A 22,509-nucleotide genomic window follows, 5' to 3' on the forward strand; every position below is an offset into this window, starting at 1 on the left:
TTGGAAATGGTTTCAAGAATTTTCAGCCATGGAGATTCTTGAAGAAGAAAGAAGCATGACTCTCGACGAAGTTGAAGCATCGAAGGAGCCACAGAAGACTTTGTGTCGCTTTCGGCGCGGCCCAAAGAAGCAAGCGTTACAGACCTTTATGAAGTTCAAGTACCGCACGACCCACACATCAGAGTGGGCCGGCAAAGAGTCCCTTCCAAGATTCCGAATGCTATTGGCGATCTCTCTCGACGCCATACAGTTCGGTACCAGTACCTCACTTTGAAAAGGAGGGGATGTCATGCGACACATCCAACCCTATGTGTCCGTGAACAAGCTACAACACGACAAGGGTTTAGTCAGTCTTGTCAGTCTAGATTAGAAGTGATCTGACACTTTTGTGAGTCTATTCGTAGACCGTGCATGCCCAGTCACTTAGTGTAGATGCATATCTTTTGGTTGCATACAGCATGATCATAAGCATTCCCATCAGAATCCATCAGAATTCTTCAGGGGAATTTTTCAGTGCATTTAGCCTATTTTACCTATTTTTGACATTTTTCACTTATTAATTTTAAGCGACTTTTGTTGGAAAGTAGGTAGGGCAAATTGAGTAAGTTTGTATATAAGCAAACTAGAGCTAGCACTATTTGGCAGAAGAGGCAACAGGAGGCAAGCTCAACAGGCAACTTCTCAAGCAAGAACTTGGTGGTCTCCCTCCAAGCAAGAAGGACTCAGCCCTAGCGTTTTCCATCCAGCATCATCGTCAGGAGTTCCCATAGCCTAGCGTTTTTGCAACAGGTAGTCACTGCAAGCAGATCCTCATGCACAACGTTTTCAGCATTAGCTTCATCGCCGACAAAGCTGCAAATATCAGCGTTTTCAGTCCTTGCCATCGCCAAAAGAACCCCCATGCCTAGTGTTTTTGATCCTAGCAAAAGCAGCCCCAGTTTTCAGCCTTTGGACATTTTCAGCAGGAGATTTTCAGCCATCAAAGACCATCAGTTTTCAGCCCTAAGACCTGTAGAATTTCAGCGACAAAGACCAACAGAATCAGCCCCAAAACCAGCGTTTTGGATTGTAGTAGATTTCAACCCATAGCGTTTTTGGACAGCAGATAAAAGATTGCAGATTTCAGTCCTAGTGTCGGCCTCGCCATCCCCGTCGTCATCGCCGACATAGTCTAGACTTGCATCAATCACATGCATTCAGTTTGTAACAGCTTGTGCAATCATAAGTAGACCACTCTCGCCGACGAGAGTGGGGTCTTCGGAGGAGGGTTTGACAACATTCTGGTGTCGTATTCTCTTCTCTCTCTATCTCTCAGTCTCATACACTTTCACGCACAGTGTCCATTCACTTGTTTGTGATCATTGCACTCTCTCATTAAGAACGGAAGGCTCTCCCTTCCATAAGAACAAAATAAACCTTGAGCATAGTTCGGAGCACTCATCTTGAGCAAAGCGCAAACATTCATTCCGCTGCACCTAACAAAAGCACTGAAGCTTAACTCCAGTTCGTATATCGAGGCAAGGTGCTCCTCCAAGGCAATGTACTTGTTGTAACAAGGTCCAATAGGTGTCTCTGTCCATCAAAAAGGATGGTGGAGTCTTCTTTGGAAAGCGGATGTTTCCATATGTCGTAAACAACGTCAATGTTGAACAGGAATAAATGGCCCTCGGTGGGTCTCATGCCCAAAAGAAATGATCAAGCTGATGTCGAGGATATGGCTAGCTGCAACAATCATCGGTAGACTACCACCGTTGTCACAGACTTGGGCATCCCAAGTCGGAAATTGAACACGACACACGAGAAAATCACTTAAAATACTTCGCAACTTTAAAATTTGAGTCGACACGGCTCGACTTAGTTCCATGCCCAGAGAGATTGGCCCCAAAGACGGGTGTCCCTTTCGGTATTTCTTTTATATTAATATTAATATTAATGTTTGAGCAAAGTATAACTCGCGAAGGAGTCCTCTGCTCTCAGACTTTGCTTCCAGATGCTCTAAATAGCGAGGCCCATAAGGGTCCTTTTATTTTACAAGAGATGCCAAAAGCAGAGCCCCAAAAGCAATTAAACTCAAAAGCAAAGTGTTCCTATCACGTGACACATCCAACCCTGTGTGTCCGTGGACAAGCTACAGCATGACCAGGGTTCAGTCAGTCAAGTCAATCTAGAATAGGAAGTGATCTGGCACTTTTGTGAGTGTTCGTAGACCGTGCATGTCCAGACACTTAGATTAGATGCATATCCTCTGGTTGCACACAACATGATCACAAGCATTCCCATCAGAATCCATCAGAATCCTTCAGGGGAATTTTCCAATGCATTTAGCCTATTTTTCTTATTTTTGACATTTTTCACTTATTAATTTAAGTGACTTTTGTTGGAAAGTAGGTAGGGCAAATTGAGTAAGTTTGTATATAAGCAAACCTAGACTAGCACTAAATGGCAGAAGAGGCAACAGGAGCCAAGCTCAACTGACAACTTCTCAGCAAGACCCCCTGGTGGACCTTCCCCCCAAGCAGCAGATACCTCCCATCCCCTAGCGTTTTGCATCAGCCTTGTCATCGCCAAAACTTACCATTCCCTAGCGTTTTGGAAGAAGATCCTCACCACAGATTTCCTCAGCTAGCGTTTTTGCAAGACCAGCATACCTAGCGTTTTTGTTCCCCTTCAGCCTAGCGTTTTTGACAAATTGCAGCCTGGCGTTTTCATGAGGATTGCGTTCAAAATAGCAGCAGTAGACATCGCCATTTGCAGCAGTAGAAAACCTTCAAGTTCAGCCATAAGAAGCAGCAGATTCAGCCCGGTAAGAACCTCAGTTTTCAGCCAAAAGAAAGACAAGAAGTTAGACCGAAAAGCAGAAATAGAGCGTGAACACGAAGAAAAGATGGCAGCCATAGAGCGTCAGTACACAGAAAGAGTGGCATCCATACATCACGAGAACAAAGAAAGTCAAGCCAAATTGGATCGCGAGAACAAAGAAAGAGAAGCAGAATTTGATCGCGAAAACAAAGCAAGACAAGAACAGAGTGACCAACACATGAAAGAGTTCTTGCGACTCATGCAAATCATGTGTGTCATGCTTTGGAGAACTAGAGACTGAGAGAGTCTCCTTTTCCTGATTCTGTGCAAAGTGCGCCTGCACAATAGAAAAGAGTGATGATGATGATTTGAATGACGCACAGGATTTACATGATGATTTGAATGACAATGATAAGCATGATGATTTGAATGATAATGATGAGCATGATGATTTGCACGATCAAGATGTGATTTCTCACAAGCATGATGATTTGCATGAAGATGATGTGATTGCTCACAAGGATGATGGGTTAGTGGATGCTTTTTCTAGCGAAGCTAACCTCGTTGCAGATTCGATCAATCACGAAAGATCAATCTTGGCTCTCGAGCCTAGGTCCAAAGAACCCTTACACGAAGTATTATGTGTTCGCATGATTGATACGCACGCATTGATCGAGTGTTTCATTCGTGATCGTTTCGTGTATTTTAGTCAACGTTTTTATGTGATTCCTTTTCCTAGGCATGACATATTGTATGTTGAGCACGTTTCACTCATGAATGAGCACAGTTGTATTCATGAAAAGCTGAAAAGTATGCATTCAAGGAAGTCACATTCCATATCTCTTCCTTGGCATAACACATTTATAGACAGAGCACATGAAAGTATGAGCACGAAGCATGGGCATTTCCGTTGTGAATTGCCACAGTTGATTGCTTTAGATCATAAGAGAAAGATTTGATCTCATTGTTTGAGTGTGTGTGGTGAACGGTTTAGCACTCTGTCTCTTTGTTCATCTACATTGCATGCACAGACTTTGAGGAAGACACGATTTTTTCCACTCACTTTACATGGAATAGGTATGTTCATGGTTTTGTGTTGGAAATGGAATTTTCAGCCATGGAGATTCTTGAAGAAAGAAGAAGCATGACTCTCGACGAAGTTGAAGCATTGAAGGAGCCACAGAAGACTTTGTACCTTTCGGCGCGGCCCAGAGAAGCAAGCATTGCAGACCTTTATGAAGTTCAAGTACCGCACGACCCACACATCAGAGTGGGCCGGCGAAGAGTCCCTTCCAGGATTTCGGATGCTATTGGCGATCTCCCTCGATGCCATATAGTTCGGTACCAATACCTCACTTTGAAAAGGAGGGGATGTCACGTGACACATCCAACCCTATGTGTCCGTGGACAAGCTACAGCATGGCGAGGGTTCAGTCAATCAAGTCAGTCTAGAATAGGAAGTGATCTGGCACTTTTGTGAGTCTGTTCGCAGACCGTGCATGTCCAGACACTTAGATTAGATGCATATCCTCTGGTTGCACATAACATGATCATAAGCATTCCCATCAGAATCCATCAGAATCCTTCAGGGGAATTTTCCAGTGCATTTAGCCTATTTTTCCTATTTTTAACATTTTTCACTTATTAATTTAAGTGACTTTTGTTGGAAAGTAGGTAGGGCAAATTGAGTAAGTTTGTATATAAGCAAACCTAGACTAGCACTAAATGGCAGAAGAGGCAATAGTAGCCAAGCTCAGCAGACAACTTCTCAGCAAGACCCCTTGGTGGACCTTCCCTCCAAGCAACAGATACCTCCCATCCCCTAGCGTTTTGCATCAGCCTTGTCATCGCGAGAACTTCCCATCCCCTAGCGTTTTGGAAGAAGATCCTCGCCACAGATTTCCTCAGCCAGCGTTTTTGCAAGACCAGCATACCTAGCGTTTTTGACAAATTGCAGCCTGGCGTTTTCATGAGGATTGCGTTCAGAATAGCAGCAGTAGACATCGCCATTTGCAACAGTAGAAGACCTTCAAGTTTAGCCATAAGAAGTAACAGATTCAGCCCGGTAAGTACTTAAGTTTTCAGCCAAAAGAAACCTCAGTTTTTAGCCCTAAACCTTCAGATTTTCAGCGACAAAGACCCACAAAAAACAGCCCCCAAAATCAGCGTTTTTGGACTGCAGCAGATTTCAGCCCATAGCGTTTTTGGACAGCAGATAAAAGATTGCAGATTTCAGCCCTTAGGTCGGTCTCGTCATCCCCGTCGTGATCGCCGACATAGCCTAGACTTGCATCAGTCACATGCATTCCCATTGTACCAGTTTGTGCAATCATAAGTAGACCACTCTCGCCGACGAGAGTGGGGCCTTCGGAGGAGGGTTTTACAACGTCTCTGGTGTCGTATCTCTCTTCTCTCTCTATCTCTCAGTCTCATGCACTTTCACGCACAGTGTCCATTCACTTTGTTTGTGTCCATTGCACTCTCTCATTAAGAACGGAAGGCTCTCCCTTCCATAAGAACAACAAAAGGAACCTTGAGCACAGTTCGGAGCTCTCATCTTGAGCAAAGCGCAAACATTCATTCAGCTGCACCTAACAATTCCAAAAGCAACTGGCTCCAAAATCTGGCCCAAAAAGCATCAGCGCAGTTTTTTACAAGAAATCCGTACAGTATGCATGTCATTAGTCAGTGCAAAATCCGGGTTCTGTCAGCTGCCATGTCAGCAATTAGCCCAAAATGAGGGTCTGTCGTACTGTTCTGCTACGTCAGCATCCTCTGTCCGCGGGTGTTCATGCCACGTCATCATTTTGTGATAACCGGAGGTTGTCTTGTCAGTGGGAACCAAAGGAGGGGCAAAGTGGCAAACTTGGAGCATGTTGTGCACCCAAAAAAACACTTGTGAGGGGGCTGAAAATGCCACTGTCAAAGCCAAAATCAGCATGCTTGTCCGTTCTTGGACCGTACCGGAGCGTTGTAGAGGTCCAAGTAGAGTATAGAGCATGATGTGTGTGAGCATATGCATGTCTAGCCGTATGTTTTTTTGCTGGTACTATTGATGAGAACTCAATTGGTGATGACTTGGGAGAGTCATTAGGCGATTACTTTCTAGAAGTCTAAGAGACACTTTTTAAATCAAGTCTTGGTAGACCGAGATTTTAGGAAGTATTCAAGTGACCCAAGGGGGTTTACTTCGGCTTGTGTCACACACATCCGGACGGACATGTGTGACATTGAGTTGGCGAAAGGTGATTCGTTGAGAGACGCGTTCGCCGAGGCAAAAATATGACCGAGGTTACCTCCCCAGCCCAACTGCGGCCATAATTTTGTCAAAAGGCAATGCCAAAAACCCCGAATGTCATGCTTAGAGCTTCGTGCTCAACCAGCCGCTCTACCGTTTAGATACCTTGTATTTCGCAAAGGTATATGTGACAGCCGAGGCACCCAAGACAGCGTATTCGGCCCTGTCGGGGCGCTCGGTTCTGGTGCCCAACCAGCCACTTCTTCCTTGCATTTTGAAGTACAGACTTAACAAGCCTTAGTGATTCTCAATAGATCTGGCAGCCCTGTGCAAGCCGTTGGCAGCAGCCCCTCACCGCATGGTTGTTCTGTGCCTTACTGACAACTAAGGAAAGGGGGATATCTCCTCTTATGTATTCACTCTATTGTTGATGACTGACCAGAGCAGCCTTTGACAGGAGACCATTCAGCCTATAGACCCTTAGAAGAAGCCATTAGAAATAGTCGCAAGTCAATCCTAAATTAGGCAGCCCACAACAATGCTTCTCAATGTGCTCTGTTAGTGGCACAAACCTGTAGGAGGTTACTGAGAGCAACGCTTTACAAAACCTCCGATTGTACTCCTATAGGCTCTTGCAAGTAGCCGCAGTGAGTTGGTGCCAATCCGTCATGACACCGGCTTCAAATTCATTTGACAGCCATGCAGATGCAAACATTTGCTTGAAGTATATCCATGTGGCGGGTGCGTGTCCTTGCATCAACAGTGTCGTCCACCATGTAAGCACATTGCCTTTCAAGAAAGTGGCAGCTTTCTTGACCTCAGAGGCCTCTGTAAAATTTCCCGTTGCATAAGCTGTATCAAACTGTTGGAGGAAAGTTGCCTTCTCCTCAAAGCTATTGAAAGTGTCAAACTTTACAGTTGCACCACCTTCTTTGTAGGCTTTTGGCTTTTCTAGTGCCCCCAAATTGTCATACGGAATTGTCTGCAACATGGGCATTGTAATAGGGATCATCGGCATTCCTTGGCCATTGACATTTTGCGTCGTAAGTGCCATATCTGGCTGCTGTCCATAAAAACCAGCCATGCCAAAATTGCCTTGTGGCACCGCAAACTCGCCCTGATTGCTTTGAAAGCCTTGCTGCATGCGGTATTACCATACATGGGGTTCGGCATCATGCCTTGCATACCCCCCAACACTGTTCCTGGCATATATTGCGGGTTTCCAGGCGCATAACCAGCTATATTTTGAAACACAGATCCACCCCCGAAATACCCAAGATGTACCATGGGTGGTGGAAAAACTTGATGCATTGCCTGGAAACTGGTTCCTTGTCCATTTAATGCAACATATGGACTCTAAAAGGCCTTTCCCTTTGTCGGCCATAGTGTAATCCTGCTTTCCTATACTCTGTGTCGTCACCAAAAACCAACCAAGGCTCACTTCTTGAGGAAAAAGTGATTCTGTCCTGGTGACGGAACCATGAAACCGGCCCGTGTTAGGGAATAATGTTTATAAAGGCATTTTAAGCCTTGAGTCCAAGGGCCCAAATGTGAATGCCCCTTGGACCCTTATGTCACTTACTCATAATAAAGAGAAAGCCCCAAACTCAATATATGGGCTCTTCTCCCAAAATCGTACGCTACTCTCTCTCTCTCTCTCTCTCTCTCTCTCTCTCTCTCTCTCTCCACACGTGCTCCTGCTTCACGCTCCTCCCTTCTTCTCCATCGCCATCACAAGAGGCACCAAGTAGGCTTCTTTTTCACCTCCCCACACGTGGTATCAGAGCCTAGGGTTTCCCAGAAGAGCCATCTTGCGAGCACATATCAGAATTTTGATTTTGCTCGCTGCGCCAGGGATTTCTGCCAATTTGCCTCAAACTTGTCGCGAAGGAGTCTCCTCATCGTGTAGAAGAGACCCATGGTGACCATTTCCGTAAAATTAGGGTTTTGAAAATTGGCGAACAACAGTCAGTTTTTGCTGAAATTGACCAAATTCGACGTCAATTCGACACAAATTCAGCACGGCGAGCCTCACAGGTCATTCTTACAGGCGTTTCCACTAGTACCAGTCTGAAAATTCAGCAAAACAGGTGTTTACAGGTCTGCATTTTGCCCTAAAACAGTGAATTTCAGCAAGCAATAGATGTATTACACCTTGTGGAAACCTTTGGTAAGGGTTTGGCAGTGAATGTAAGCCATTGTGGACTGATTTTGAGTGAAAATCGGTTGCTGTTTTTCTGGTACAGCAGGCTGTTTTTGCCCTATTTGCGCACATTTGGGTGTGTTTAAGTCGCCAAATCAGGGTTTTAGCATTTGCACTCACTTGGGATGGCTTCAAGCAGTGAAAGTGGCAATCTTTTGTACATTCGGAAGCTTGAAGGGGCCCATAACTTTGTGATATGGAAGAAGCAATGTTATAATGTGATGCTGCAAAAGAAACAGGCAAAACCGATTAAAGTGCAGGGACATAAACCTATTGACATGTCGGATGAGGAATGGGAGGAAGTGGACGAGTTAGCTTGTTCCACGATTATGCGTTTAGTGTCTGACAGCTTACTGTTCAATGTTGAGAACGAAAAGTCAGCTTGGGACATGCGGAAGAGATTGGATGATTTGTATGCACAGCAGAGTGCGGCTAGTAAGGTTTACTGGCTTAAGAAGCTTATGGATCTCCATATGAAGGAGGGCATGCAAATGTCGGTGCACCTCAATGAGTTCAACTCAATTTTCAGCCAACTCTCAAGTCTGAAATTTAAGATTGATGACGAGTTCAAAGCTACTTTTCTGCTATGCACATTGCCCGAGAGTTGGGATATTTTCCGGACAGCTCTCAGTAGCTCGAGTGCAACACTTACATATATGGATGTGTAGAGAGTTCTCTCCTCATGGAAGAGATGAACAGGAAGAACACCACTGGGGGTTCTTCTAATGCATTGCACTTGAGGGGCAGGTCCCAGCGGAGGGAGAAGTTTGACCATAAGGGCAAGGCACACAACAAATCTCGCAAGAAAGATGTTGAGTGCCACCATTGCGGTAAGAAAGGGCATTATAAACGCGAATGTTTCGAGTAGAAGAAAGAGAAAAAGAAAGGTGCTGAAACAGATGCAAAGAACAAGGGAAATGCAAAGAAGAGCAATGTTTTGATTTAGGAAATAAACGTTGCAAGTAGCTGTGAGAGTGACAGCAGCAATGATGTACTCAATGCCTCTTCTTTTGATGCACATACCTTGGCTATGGGTTCTAGTGAGGACATGCATACTTAGGACATGCATACTTGGATCCTTGATTCAGGTGCCTCTTTTCATGTGACACCTCACAGGGATTGGTTTTTTCAGTACACAGGTGAGGTGCAGGGCACTGTCTATTTGGGGGATAATTATGCATGTAATATAGCTGGAATTGGCAGTGTGCAGTTCTCTTTTGCAGATGGTATGACCTTTGTTTTGCATAAAGTGCATCATGTTCCACAACTCAAGAAGAGTTTGATCAGTTCAGGGCAGCTGGATGATGCAGGCTATCACACCACTTTTGGTGATAGCAAGTGGAAGATATGTAAAGGGTCACGGATTGTAGCCAAGGGCTACAAAGCGGACACCTTATATCCTTTGTACGTATCCAGTGTGTGTGACCATGTTGTCGCCATAACCGAGCAGCCGGGTGTTTCTTTGTGGCATTTTTGGTTGGGACACATGAGTAAAAGAGGAATGGAAACTCTGTCTCGTTGTGGTTATTTGCCGTGTTTGAGGTATGCTGATTTTTCTTGTGAGCACTGTATTTATGGTAAGCACACTCAAACACTGCACAAGTGTAAGGTGCAGCGGAAGTGAATGTTGAACTTTGCTCAAGATGAGTGCTCCGAACTGTGCTCAAGGGTTCCTTTTACTTACGGAAGGGAGAGCTTTGTGTTCCTTTAGTGAGAGAGTGCGATGGACACAAACAAAGTGGTGAACACTGTGAATGAAGGTACATGAGACTGAGAGATAGAGAGAGAAGAGAATACGACACCAGAATGTTGTCAAACCCTCCTCCGAAGGCCCCACTCTCTATGGCGAGAGCGGTCTACTTATGATTGCACAAATCTCTACAATGCTTGGACTTGCCGACGATGTCGACGATGAGACGGGCTGAAATCTGAAAACGCTAATGATTGAAATCTGCAAATCTTATCTGCTGAATTCTGACTCTTATGTCGATGACGACGGTACGACGATGACGCGCTGAAAACGCAGATGCTGAAATTTGCGTTCTCCGGGCTGAAACTGTAAACTTCGCGGGATCTGACCGTGCAACGAGGATCTGTTGCGGGAAGGTGAGATCTGTGAGGTTCGGGGGTTCTACTGCGGACACTAACTGCTGAAAACTGAAAACGCTGAGTCTAGGGCTGATTCCGTCGCGAAGATGTGCAAAAACGCTGAGGTTGATCTGCAAACCAAGAACGCTAGGGCTGAAGATGGGTCCTGCTGCAAACACGCTGTGGATCTACCGGTGCAAACCACTAACTCTAGTGCTGATCTGTCCTTTGCTATCGCCAAGCTGATGCAGATGCAAAAACGCTAGCTGATCTAGGGTCTTGTCCAAAAACACTAGCTCTTCTGCTGTGATGCAAAAACACTAGAGAAACGTGGGGTCCTGCTGAGAAGTTGCCTGTGAGCAAGCGCTCGTGCTGCCTCTTCTGCCAGAAAGTGCTAGCGCTAGGTTTCTATATATACAAACTTAGCAATATTGCCCTACCTAGTTCCCAACAAAAGTCACTTAAAAATAGTAAGTGAAAAATGTCAAAAATAGGGAAAATAGGTCTATGAACTGTAAAAATGCTACTGATGGGTTATGATGGAAATCTGATGGTCATGCTGTGTGCAACCAGAGGATATGCATCTAATCTAAGTGTCTGGACATGCACGGTCTGCGAATAGACTCACAAAAGTGCCAGATCACTTGCTATTCTAGACTGACTTGACTGAATTGAACCCTATTCATGCTATAGCTTGTCCACGGACACATAGGGTTGGATGTGTCACGTGACATGCCCTCCTTTTCAAAGTGAGGTACTGGTACCGAACTGTATGGCGTCGAGGGAGATCGTCGACAACATTCGGAATGCTCGAAAGGACTCTTCGCCGGCCCACTCTGAGGTGTGGGTCGTGCGATACTTGAACTGTCTGCAACGCTTGCTTCTTTGGGCCGCTCCGAAAGCGACACAAAGTCTTATGTGGCTCCTTCAATGCTTCAACTTCGTCTAGAGTCATGCGTCTACCTTCTTCAAGAATCTCCGAGGTTGAAAATTCTTGAAACCACTTCCAACACAAAAACATGAACATACCCATTCCATGTAAAGTGACTGGAAAAATTCTATTCTTTCGAAAAACTGTGCATGCAACATAGATGAACATAGAGACAGAGTGCCAAACCGTTCATCAAACACATACAAATAGTGAGATCGAATCTTTTCTTTCTGATCTAAATCAATCAACTGTGGCAAATCATAATGGAAATGCCGATGCTTGATGCTCAATCCTTCTTGTGCTCTTTCTATGACTGTGTCATGCCAAGGAAGAGACATGGATTGTGACTTCCTTGAATGCACACATTTCAGCTTTTCATGAATAATCCGCATAATTTCGTGCCCATTCATGAGTGAAACGTGCGCAACGTACAATATGTCATGCCTAGGAAAAGGGATCACATTAGGACGCTGACTAAAATATAGGAAACGATCACGAACGAAACACTCGTACAATGCGTGCTGACTAATCATTCGAACACATAGTACTTCCTGTGGGGGTCCTTTGAACCTAGGCTCGAGAGCCAAGATCGGTTCGTTGTGTTTGATCGAATCTGCCTGGGGGGTTGTTGTGGACCTCCACTCGAAAGCCAAGATCGATTCTTCGTGATCGATCGAATCTGGAATGAGGTTAGCTTCACTAGAAAAAGCATCAACTAACTCATCATTCTTGTGAACAATCACATCTTCTTCATGTAAATCATCATGCTTGTGAGAAATCACGTGGTGATCATCATGCAAATCATCATGCTTGTCATTGTCATTCAATTCATCATGCTTATCATCATGCCAATCATTATCATGCAATTCATCATGCTGATCATTATCATGCAAATCATGTGTGTCGTGCTTTGGAAAAGAAGAGACTAAGAGAGTCTCCTTCTCCTGATCCTTTGCAATCTGCGCTTGCACATTAGAAAAGAGTCGCAACAACTCTTGCATGTGTCGCGCTTGCTCACGCTCACGCTCTATGACTATTTTTCTTTCTACTTTTCTTTCTGCATGTCTGCGATCCATTTCTGCTTTTCTTTCTTTGCATTCACGATCAAATTCTGCCATTCTTTTTGCTTTTCTTGCTTCGCGTTCTAACTTCCTGTCCATAAATATCTGCTCCAACTCCTCCATAGGAGTTAGTGCAATCCTTGGCGTAGATGGGGAAGGGGGAAGGTCGGAAAAACCTCCTGGTGGGGAAATTCTTCTTCGCCACTTTCATGCTCACCACCTCCATGCGAAGTATCCATTCCGCTTTGGGTGATGACCATTCTGAAGTCGTTGGTTCTTGTGGTCTTGGGTTCTTAAGTTCACGAGGAACTTTGGGTTCTTGTGGGTCTTGGGTTCTTGAGGGTCTTGAGGTTCTTGGGTTCTTGAGGTTCTTCTTTTCGCTTGCAATCTGTGTTAGAGAAGGATCTTCTCTTCACCCAAGTTCTGCTCTTTTCCGCGGGTGCACCCCTTGGCGGCCTTGCGCTCACTCCAAGGTTGCTTTTTCCCACCTCACATCGATTGGCCGGCCGCGAAGTGCACGGTCCGCTCTCAATGAGTGAAAAGAGGCACAAGGGAAGGCTGGACAAGCCCTTCTTTCTTGGGTTTCCTGTCACTTTTCAAAAACACGATCAGGAATCGACACGCCCAAGAGAACTTGGGTTACGTGCGACCGCAACAAGCAAAAAACAATTCTTCTGGTTCTTTCCTTGAGTGATACAGAACACTGCCAAAGCTCTGATACCAATGTAAGGTGCAGTGGAATGAATGTTGAACTTTGCTCAAGATGAGTGCTTCAAACTGTGCTCAAGGGTTCCTTTTACTTACGGAAGGGAGAGCCTTCCGTTCCTTTAGTGAGAGAGTGCAATGGACACAAACAAAGTGGTGAACACTGTGAATGAAGGTACATGAGATTGAAGATAGAGAGAGAAGAGAATACGACACCAGAATGTTGTCAAACCCTCCTCCGAAGGCCCCACTCTCTATGGCGAGAGCAGTCTACTTATGATTGCACAAATCTCTATAATGCTTGGACTTGCTGACGATGTCGACGACGACAAGACGGGTTGAAATCTGAAAACGCTAATGATTGAAATCTGCAAATCTTTATCTGCTGAATTCTGACTCTATGTCGGTGACGACGGTACGACGACGACGCACTGAAAACGCAGATGCTGAAATCTGCGTTTTCCGGTTTGAAACTGTAAACTTCGCGGGATTTGATCGTGCAACGAGGATCTGCTGCGGGAAGGTGAGATCTGCGAGGTTCGGGGGTTCTACTGCGGAAACCGACTGCTAAAAACTGAAAACGCTGAGTCTAGGGCTGATTCCGTCACCAAGATTGCGAAAACGCTAAGGTTGATTTGCAAACCAAAAACGTCAGGGCTGAAAATGAGTCTTGCTGCAAACACGCTGTGGATCTGCCGGTGCAAACCACTAACGCTAGTGCTGATTTGTCCTTTGTTGTCGCCAGGCTGATGCAGATGCAAAAACGCTGGCTGATTTGGGTTCTTGTCCAAAAACGCTAGCTCTTCTGCTGTGATGCAAAAACGCTAGAGAAACTTGGGGTCCTGCTGAGAAGTTGCCTGTGAGCAAGCGCTCGTGCTGCCTCTTCTGCCAGAAAGTGCTAGCGCTAGGTTTCTATATATACAAACTTAGCAAAATTGCCCTACCTAGTTCCCAATAAAAGTCACTTAAAATAATAAGTGAAAAATGTCAAAAATAGGGAAAATAGGTCTATGCACTGTTAAAATGCTACTGATGGGTTCTGATAGAAATTTGATGGTCATGCTGTGTGCAACCAGAGGATATGCATCTAATCTAAGTGTCTGGACATGCACGGTTTGCGAACAGACTCACAAAAGTGCCAGATCACTTCATATTCTAGACTGACTTGACTGAACTAAACCCTGTTCATACTGTAGCTTGTCCACGGACACATAGGGTTGGATGTGTCACTTGACAACAAGAGATCTCTTTCTTTAAAGTCTGACAGGTTAGACTTAATCCATTTAGATGTATGTGAAATGCCCTAGTTGTCCTTAGGGGAAAAGAAGTATTTTGTCTCGTTTATGGATGATGCCACACGTAAGGTGTGGGTGTATCCAATACGTGCTAAAAGTGATGTTTTGGATACTTTTAAGAAGTTTCTTGCGTTTGTTGAGAATCATATTGGCAAGAAGCTTAAGTCTTTGCGCTCAGATAATGGTGGAGAGTATGTATCAAAAGCATTTATTGACTTTTGTGCTGCTAAAGGCATTAAAAGAGAGCTCACTGCTCCTTTTAATCCCTCCCAAAATGGAGTTGCAGAGAGGTTAAACCGGACTATCGAGGAGAAAGTTCGGAGTATGTTGTCACATGCTGCATTACATCATGGTTTTTGGGCAGAAGCTGTGCAAACAGCTATTCACTTGATAAATCGCTCACCGAGTAAGACTTTGGGTGGATAGGTGCCTGAGGGGGTGTGGTCCGGCAAGCCACCCTCATATGCACATTTGCGAGTGTTTGGTTGCGAGGCCTATATTCACATCCGGAGTGAACTGCGCACCAAACTTGAACCCAAGTCTAGTAAATGTATTTTCCTAGGATACAGTGAGGATGGTGAAATGGAGTAAAGATTATGGGATCCCACATTGCAGAAAATCATACGCAGCAATGATGTCATCTTCAATGAACACTGTCACAAACGAGAGCACATAACAATATAAAATACATTTGGATAAATAGATTTTATTACTTATTACTGAAGCTAGAGGATATAGAGAGAAATAGATAGAGAGAGAGATAGAGAGTGAGAAGATCGACAGAGTACTGGGGACCAGAAGATGGGCTGGTCCCCCCCCGTAATAGTATCTTTATTACTGAGGAGAAGTCTATACAAGCACTTGAACCGAACGTATTACCACGTTCGTTCTAGAATAAGACTTGATGGTTCCCGAAAGCCTCCGCTTCCGATTCCTAGGGCAAAACCCTATTCCAAGGAACTTCCGTTCCTTATTCCAATTCCTCGAGAATCAAGGTTCTCGCCTCTGGATCTCACCTTCCAGACTCAGGGCATGGCATCCCTGCAACTCTTTTCCAACTCTCTTTCCAGAGTCCTCTCCCCGCAGAACAACTCTGCTTTCCTGGACACGAAGTCCTTACTTGGGAATCCCAACTTCCGGATCACAACTTGAGAGACTACCTAACTCCGATCCGTGGATCTACTTCCCAAACTCGGGTACGAAACCCTTGGGCTGATCTGGCTCTAGTTCCTCAGAGCGCTTTTCTCCTGCAGAGGCTCATACCTTCCTCTGCTCCTACTCCCTCACTAAGAGGAAGTACACCTGCAAACAAATACTCACAGTTCATAACATGAAAATCGTTACCTTCAAAGTCTCGACGCTCGAAACGCAACTCCGTTCTCGAAAAGCAATTCGTCGGAAGAGATCTCTCCATAGAAAATCCTCTCTTCCAATCCTACACACAAAAGAGGTGTGTTCTCGGATTCCTTCTCGTAAATCAGCCCCGTCTACGACGTTTATGGGCTGAAAACAGAGAAAAACAGCAACTTGTCGCGATGGAAACACGCTTCGTAGGCACTTCTTCGCGAGGGAACTCGCGCACTGGGTCTTGGCGACATTTGGTACACTTGGGGCAGCCATGGGCATCACTGGCAACGTCTTCTTTACGGCTGAAATCTGCAGCAGCATCTCCTCCTTGCAAAGATTGGTCCTCCCCTCTGAGCGAGGGCATGTGATGCTTTTATAGCTCCTAGCCACGGGCACGAATAGCTGCTCGCGTAGAGATCGCGGCCTTTTTTTTTTTGTTCTGCCAGAAAAGAGAGAGAGAAAACGCTGGCTGATCTGTTGCCTTATTTATCAGATGGCTGCCCACTTATTAAGTGGGCGGCTAGCGTATTTTAAAAATAGTCTGAACCTGCCCAAAAACTCAATAAAACCTTATAAGTTAAAAACAATGCTTTCACAGCACTTCCCAGGCGTCCTTGGATGCAATCACATGCACAGTTGCAATGCAGACATAGACTTCCTCACGGGAAAGCATCTGCTTTCCCGAAAAGCAATCCGCTTTCTCAAAAAGCATATGTTTTTCCTCAAAGTTTCCTTTGAACCCATCTTCATTCAAGTGCTTGCTTTTTCCTTGTGCACAATTCTAACATAGTTTGGAATTTCCTCCCGACTATGGATATTCCCTTTCCGATGCACCCGTCACCCACCTTGTGACGCATCAGGAATACCCATCACCTAGTCCTTTCCTACCGAACTTACGGTACAATCTCCTTCATGATGCTCTATGTCACCCATCCTATGACGTATCAGAGATGTCGGTTCCCGGATGGTCGGATACTTCTTTTCGATGCTCCCTGTCACCCATCCGATGTGACGCATCAGAAGTACCCGTTCCTGGTGGCCTTACAGATATTCCCGTTCTCAGTGCTCCCGTCATTACTTTGAATGACGCACTAGGAATACTCTGTACTCGGATGTCTCCAGTGAGAAAAGCCCTCTCACTTCAAATTCCAATAATTCATTTAGAATTGTTTTTCCTTGGTGTTCCAAGCGAGAAAACCCTCTCACTTATAAATCCAATAATTCATTTAGAATTATTTTTCTGTAAGATAAAGCCAATTTCCTGTCACTTATAAATAGTTGTCCTCAACTGTAGAGATCCAACTGAACTGCCGGGGAGAAACCGGAAAGATTCCAAATCTTGCTCAATGGTGAGTTGAGCTAGTCCTTTCTCAAAAGAGAACTTAAAAATTAAATTAAATAGAAATTCAAAAATTCAATGATTCAATACTTACCTTACCGGTTCATGTCATTCCTCTAGTACCTCGAGGATATCCTTCACCAATCATCAAACTTACGAGCCATGTAAGAACTCGTCATTCGCGTCTTTCCAACAGATCGGAAGTTTCCTCATCCGAGAATCTGTTACTCAATTCCACCTTCTCAATTACGAGAAGAATAATCCTCCTAGAAATCAATCTAGGTCTTTGTCCTTGCACATAACCTTGCGCTATTAGTCCTGAGGATATTAAACCTCTTGTGTCCTCCCACAAGGGAATGCCCAAATCATAGAGCATTAAGCTCGATGTCTTTCTTTCACAAACAAAGTTTGCGATCACCTTAAAGAAGGTTCTGTGTTCCGGGCCGTCGCTCAACGTAGGCGGACGGTTCCAATCCGAAGATTCCTTGTGCACGGCGGCACTTCCTTCCAATCTTTTCCTCCTTGCAAGCATCAATGACGCCTTGCAGAATCTCAGGCAGATAGGATTCTAGCCATAGCATTTTCTGAACGTACGTTCAAACCCGGTTCACGGTAGAGCGAACCCTCTTTGATTCTCAGGGATGTTCTCCCATATGTAATTCTTACCATTTTGAAACGGTTGGCGAACTATATTCTTACGAACATAATAGTTCGAATTTATTCTAGCAGCGCGTAAATGCTACTTGACCTGCTCATGGAGAGACATATATTGCAACCAAAAGTTGCTACTGTAATGGTAAAGGCACATAACGTACTCAATGAGCAACGACCATCAGAAAACCTCGTCTCCGTAGAGAAACTCAAATTCCTTCTACCGAACACACCTCAAATAGAGATTGTCGTGTCGAAATATCCTTGCGCATAAAAAGGCGCTCAAGAGAGTATAACAAATTCTCATCCAGTTCCTTGGCATAGGTCTGCATCTTCGTGTGTTATCCATGTACCCAAAGTAGTACATAAGTTTCAGTGAGCCTAGGAAATTACCTTCCCTTCGTAAGATCCTTAGAGCGAAGACGCTCAACCTGACGATCCCTTGGCTCAATCTTAGAGCAAAACCTTGGCAAGAGTGAACCCCTACTTGCTTTGACTCGCTCATGTTCCTATTGAGCAAACCAATCCCAATCTTCTTGAATGCCTTCATTAAAGTGTAGAGGAAAAAAATTTGCCGGAAAATTCAGCCTTGAATTGTTATTGTAAGTTCCTTGCAGAGCTTTGGTATACCACCAAGTACTTGCAATTCCCCTTGAGGTGTTTGGTCACATGCCTCACCTTCGACGCTTTTCAGAAATTGCCGTTTGCAAAGGCAACTTCAAACTGTCAAATGAAAGCGGTAGCTTTCGGAACATCTTCCCTTCTGTCAAAAGTATGAAACTTGACCGGAGTGTTCCAAGGTCTAAAGACCTTCTTCATATCCTTCGCAGAATGACGGGATTTCTTGGCTATGGTTCTGGATTGATGTTCATGGATATTTTCTGGATTCTGAAGGATCTCGAGCATTCCGCTCCTTGGGTTCTCTAGTTTCTTGAGCATCGTGCTCTTGTCGCCTTCTCAGAGAATCCAAAGTTTTGTGTCGACTTCTTGCAGAGAGAAAAAAAAAAAAATTCCAACTCTGCGAGCTTTTCCTACAGGGCTTAGGGTTCCACCTGCTTACTTCTCTCTTGGCTTGTCATGGCTTCTTCACGTATCTTCCCAGAGTCGTCCTCCTTTACAGAAAAAGAGAGGAGACTATGCTCTGATACCACTGTCACAAACAAGAGCGCATAACAATATAAAATACATTCGGATAAATAGATTTTATCACTTATTACTGAAGCCAGAGGATAAAGAGAGAAATAGATAGAGAGAGAGATAGAGAGTGAGAAGATCGACACAGTACTGGGAACCAGAAGATGGGCTGGTCCCCCCCCGTAATAGTATCTTTATTACTGAGGAGAAGTCTATACAAGCACTTGAACCGAACGTATTATCACGTTCGTTCTAGAATAAGACTTGATGGTTCCCGAAAGCCTCCACTTCCGATTCCTAGGGCAAAACCCTATTCCAAGGAACTTCCGTTCTTTATTCCAATTCCTCGAGAATCAAGGTTCTCGCCTCTGGATCTCACCTTCCAGACTCAGGGCATGGCATCCCTGCAACTCTTTTCCAACTCTCTTTCCAGAGTCCTCTTCCCGCAGAACAACTCTGCTTTCCCGGACACGAAGTCCTTACTTGGGAATCCCAACTTCCGGATCACAACTTGAGAGACTACCTAACTCCGATCCGTGGATCTACTTCCCAAACTCGGGTACGAAACCCTTGGGCTGATCTGGCTCTAGTTCCTCAGAGCGCTTTTCTCCTGCAGAGGCTCATACCTTCCTTTGCTCCTACTCCCTCACTAAGAGGAAGTACACCTGCAAACAAATACTCACAGTTCATAACATGAAAATCGTTACCTTCAAAGTCTCGACGCTCGAAACGCAACTCCGTTCTCGAAAAGCAATTCGTCGGAAGAGATCTCTCCATAGAAAATCCTCTCTTCCAATCCTACACACAAAAGAGGTGTGTTCTCGGATTCCTTCTCGTAAATCAGCCCCGTCTACGACGTTTATGGGCTGAAAACAGAGAAAAACAGCAACTTGTCGCGATGGAAACACGCTTCGTAGGCACTTCTTCGCGAGGGAACTCGCGCACTGGGTCTTGGCGACATCGGGTACACTTGGGGCAGCCATGGGCATCACCGGCAACGTCTTCTTTACGGCTGAAATCTGCAGCAGCATCTCCTCCTTGCAAAGATTGGTCCTCCCCTTTGAGTGAGGGCATGTGATGCTTTTATAGCTCCTAGCCACGGGCACGAATAGCTGCTCGCGTAGAGATCGCGGCCTTTTTTTTTTTGTTCTGCCAGAAAAAGAGAGAGAGAAAAGACTGGCTGATCTGTTGCCTTATTTATCAGATGGCTGCCCACTTATTAAGTGGGCGGCCAGCGTATTTTAAAAATAGTCTGAACCTGCCCAAAAACTCAATAAAACCTTATAAGTTAAAAACAATGCTTTCACAGCACTTCCCAGGCGTCCCTGGATGCAATCACATGCACAGTTGCAATGCGGACATAGACTTCCTCGCGGGAAAGCATCTGCTTTCCCGAAAAGCAATCCGCTTTCTCAAAAAGCATATGTTTTTCCTCAAAGTTTCCTTTGAACCCATCTTCATTCAAGTGCTTGCTTTTTCCTTGTGCACAATTCTAACACAGTTTGGAATTTCCTCCCGACTATGGATATTCCCTTTTCGATGCACCCGTCACCCACCTTGTGACGCATCAGGAATACCCATCACCTAGTCCTTTCCTACCGAACTTACGGTACAATCTCCTTCACGATGCTCTATGTCACCCATCCTATGACGCATCAGAGATGTCGGTTCCCGGATGGTCAGATACTTCTTTCCGATTCTCCCTGTCACCCATCCGATGTGACGTATTAGAAGTACCCATTCCTGGTGGCCTTACAGATATTCCCGTTCTCAGTGCTCCCGTCATTACTTTGAATGACGCACTAGGAATACTCTGTACTCGGATGTCTCCAGTGAGAAAAGCCCTCTCACTTCAAATTCCAATAATTCATTTAGAATTATTTTTCCTTGGTGTTCCAAGCGAGAAAACCCTCTCACTTATAAATCCAATAATTCATTTAGAATTATTTTTCTGTAAGATAAAGCCAATTTAGCAACAAAAACTGCATGCATAAACAGCCCATAAGAGTCGAGGAAGTGTGGCGGGTTGTTTTTCGTGAAGATGTGACTTATGGACAGCCAAAAAGGCCCAATGTTCAGTAGAAAATGCATGCTGAAAATGGTGCTGAAAAGTAGCCAATAGGTGCTGAAAATCATCCCCAAGAAGTTGCCATTCATGCACCACAGGTTGGGGAACAGGTTGATGGCTATAGGCAGCTCGTTGACGTGATGCAACCGACTGAACAGCCTGCTGTTTTTGATGACTTATAGGCTGAAAATCCACCTGTTATGGATCATTGGGTGCATAGGTCTACTTGGGTGACAAGGCCTCCCGATAGATATGAACCGTCTTTGGACTAAGTCATGCTTACTGATTGTGGTGAGCCGTCTTGTTATAAAGAGGCTATGCAACGTGATGACAGTAAGAAATGGTTCAAAGCATTAGTTTCGGAAATGCAGTCTTTGGAGAAGAACCATATATGGGATTTGGTTGATTTGCCTAATGGGCATAAGGCTCTGCCATGTAAATGGGTTTACAAGACAAAGGTCACATCTGATGCTTCTTCGAAGTACAAGGCACGTTTGGTTGCTAAAGGGTACAAGCAAAAGCATGGTGTTGACTTTGATGAGATTTTCTCTCCTGTCGTGAAGCTTGCCACATTACGCCTTGTTTTGGGTCTGGTTGCTTCTCAAGATATGGAATTAAAGCAAATGGATGTAAAAACAGCGTTTTTGCATGGTGATTTGCTTGAGATAATCTATATGATGCAGCCAGAAGGTTTTGTGTCAAAGGGACAAGAGAAAAAAGTTTGTAGACTCTTGAAGCGCATGTATGGTTTGAAACAGTCTCCAGGTGCATGGTATCAGAAGTTTGATACATTCATGAGGTCTCAGGGGCACAGAAGAGGTAATTCCGATCATTGTTTGTATACCAAAAAGGCCAGTGATGGAAGTCTTCTATTGCTGATTTTGTAGAAGAGCTTGGCATAAAGTCACAGGTTCCTGTGCTACATTGTGATAGTCAGAGTGTTATTATGCTTGCAAGGAATCTTGTTTTTCATGCCAAGACAAAGCACACAGAGGTGAAAGTATCACTTTATCAGGAGTGTGCTTGAAGACAAAGCTATCACCCTTGTCAAAGTGCATACAGATGACAATCTTGCAGATCTTCAAACCAAGAGTCTCCCAGCAGAGAGGTTTGCATATTGCCGCCAGCTGATGGGGGTTGGATGAGTAAGTGTATAATCAGCTGATGTACCATAGTTAGCGGATTCTTTTATCTCCCAAAGCACATTGCCTTTAGGTGGGAGGTTGCCTTTATAAAGGCATTTTAAGCCTCGTGTCCAAGGGCCCAAATGTGAATGGCCCTTGGACCCTTAGTTCACTTACTCATACTAAAGAGAAAGCCCTAAACTCAATATACGGGCTCTTCTCCCAAAATCGTACGCTACTCTCTCTCTCTCTCTCTCTCTCTCTCTCTCTCTCTCTCTCTCTCTCTCCCCACGCCTGCTCCTGCTTCACGCTCCTCCTTTCTTCTCCATCGCCATCACAAGAGGCACCAAGTAGGATTCTTCTTCACCTGCCCCACAGTCCGTAGGGTGGTAGACTTTGGCTTTCACCCGAAACTTTACTTCAGACTTTAGGACAGAGAGAGACTTTGCAAATAAAACTTGTAACTGGAATTAACACTTCAAATAAACATGGCCTAGAAGCTAGAGCACTCCAAGCAGATGGCGAC

The 22,509-nt window shown here is 44.8% G+C and overlaps 1 protein-coding gene and 1 pseudogene across 3 annotated transcripts in view; both read left to right on the top strand.

The window, feature by feature from the left end:
- LOC147417746 (ARM repeat superfamily protein) overlaps positions 1-22,509 on the top strand; it is a 43,804-nt gene that overhangs the window by 16,428 nt on the left and 4,867 nt on the right. The gene's annotated exons all lie outside the window — the stretch shown is intronic.
- On the top strand, positions 8,053-22,004 carry LOC147417747 (uncharacterized; annotated as a pseudogene).

This window comes from Adiantum capillus-veneris, chromosome 30 (assembly GCF_014529385.1).
Source record: "Adiantum capillus-veneris isolate H3 chromosome 30, ASM1452938v2, whole genome shotgun sequence".
Classification (NCBI taxonomy): Eukaryota; Viridiplantae; Streptophyta; class Polypodiopsida; order Polypodiales; family Pteridaceae; genus Adiantum; species Adiantum capillus-veneris.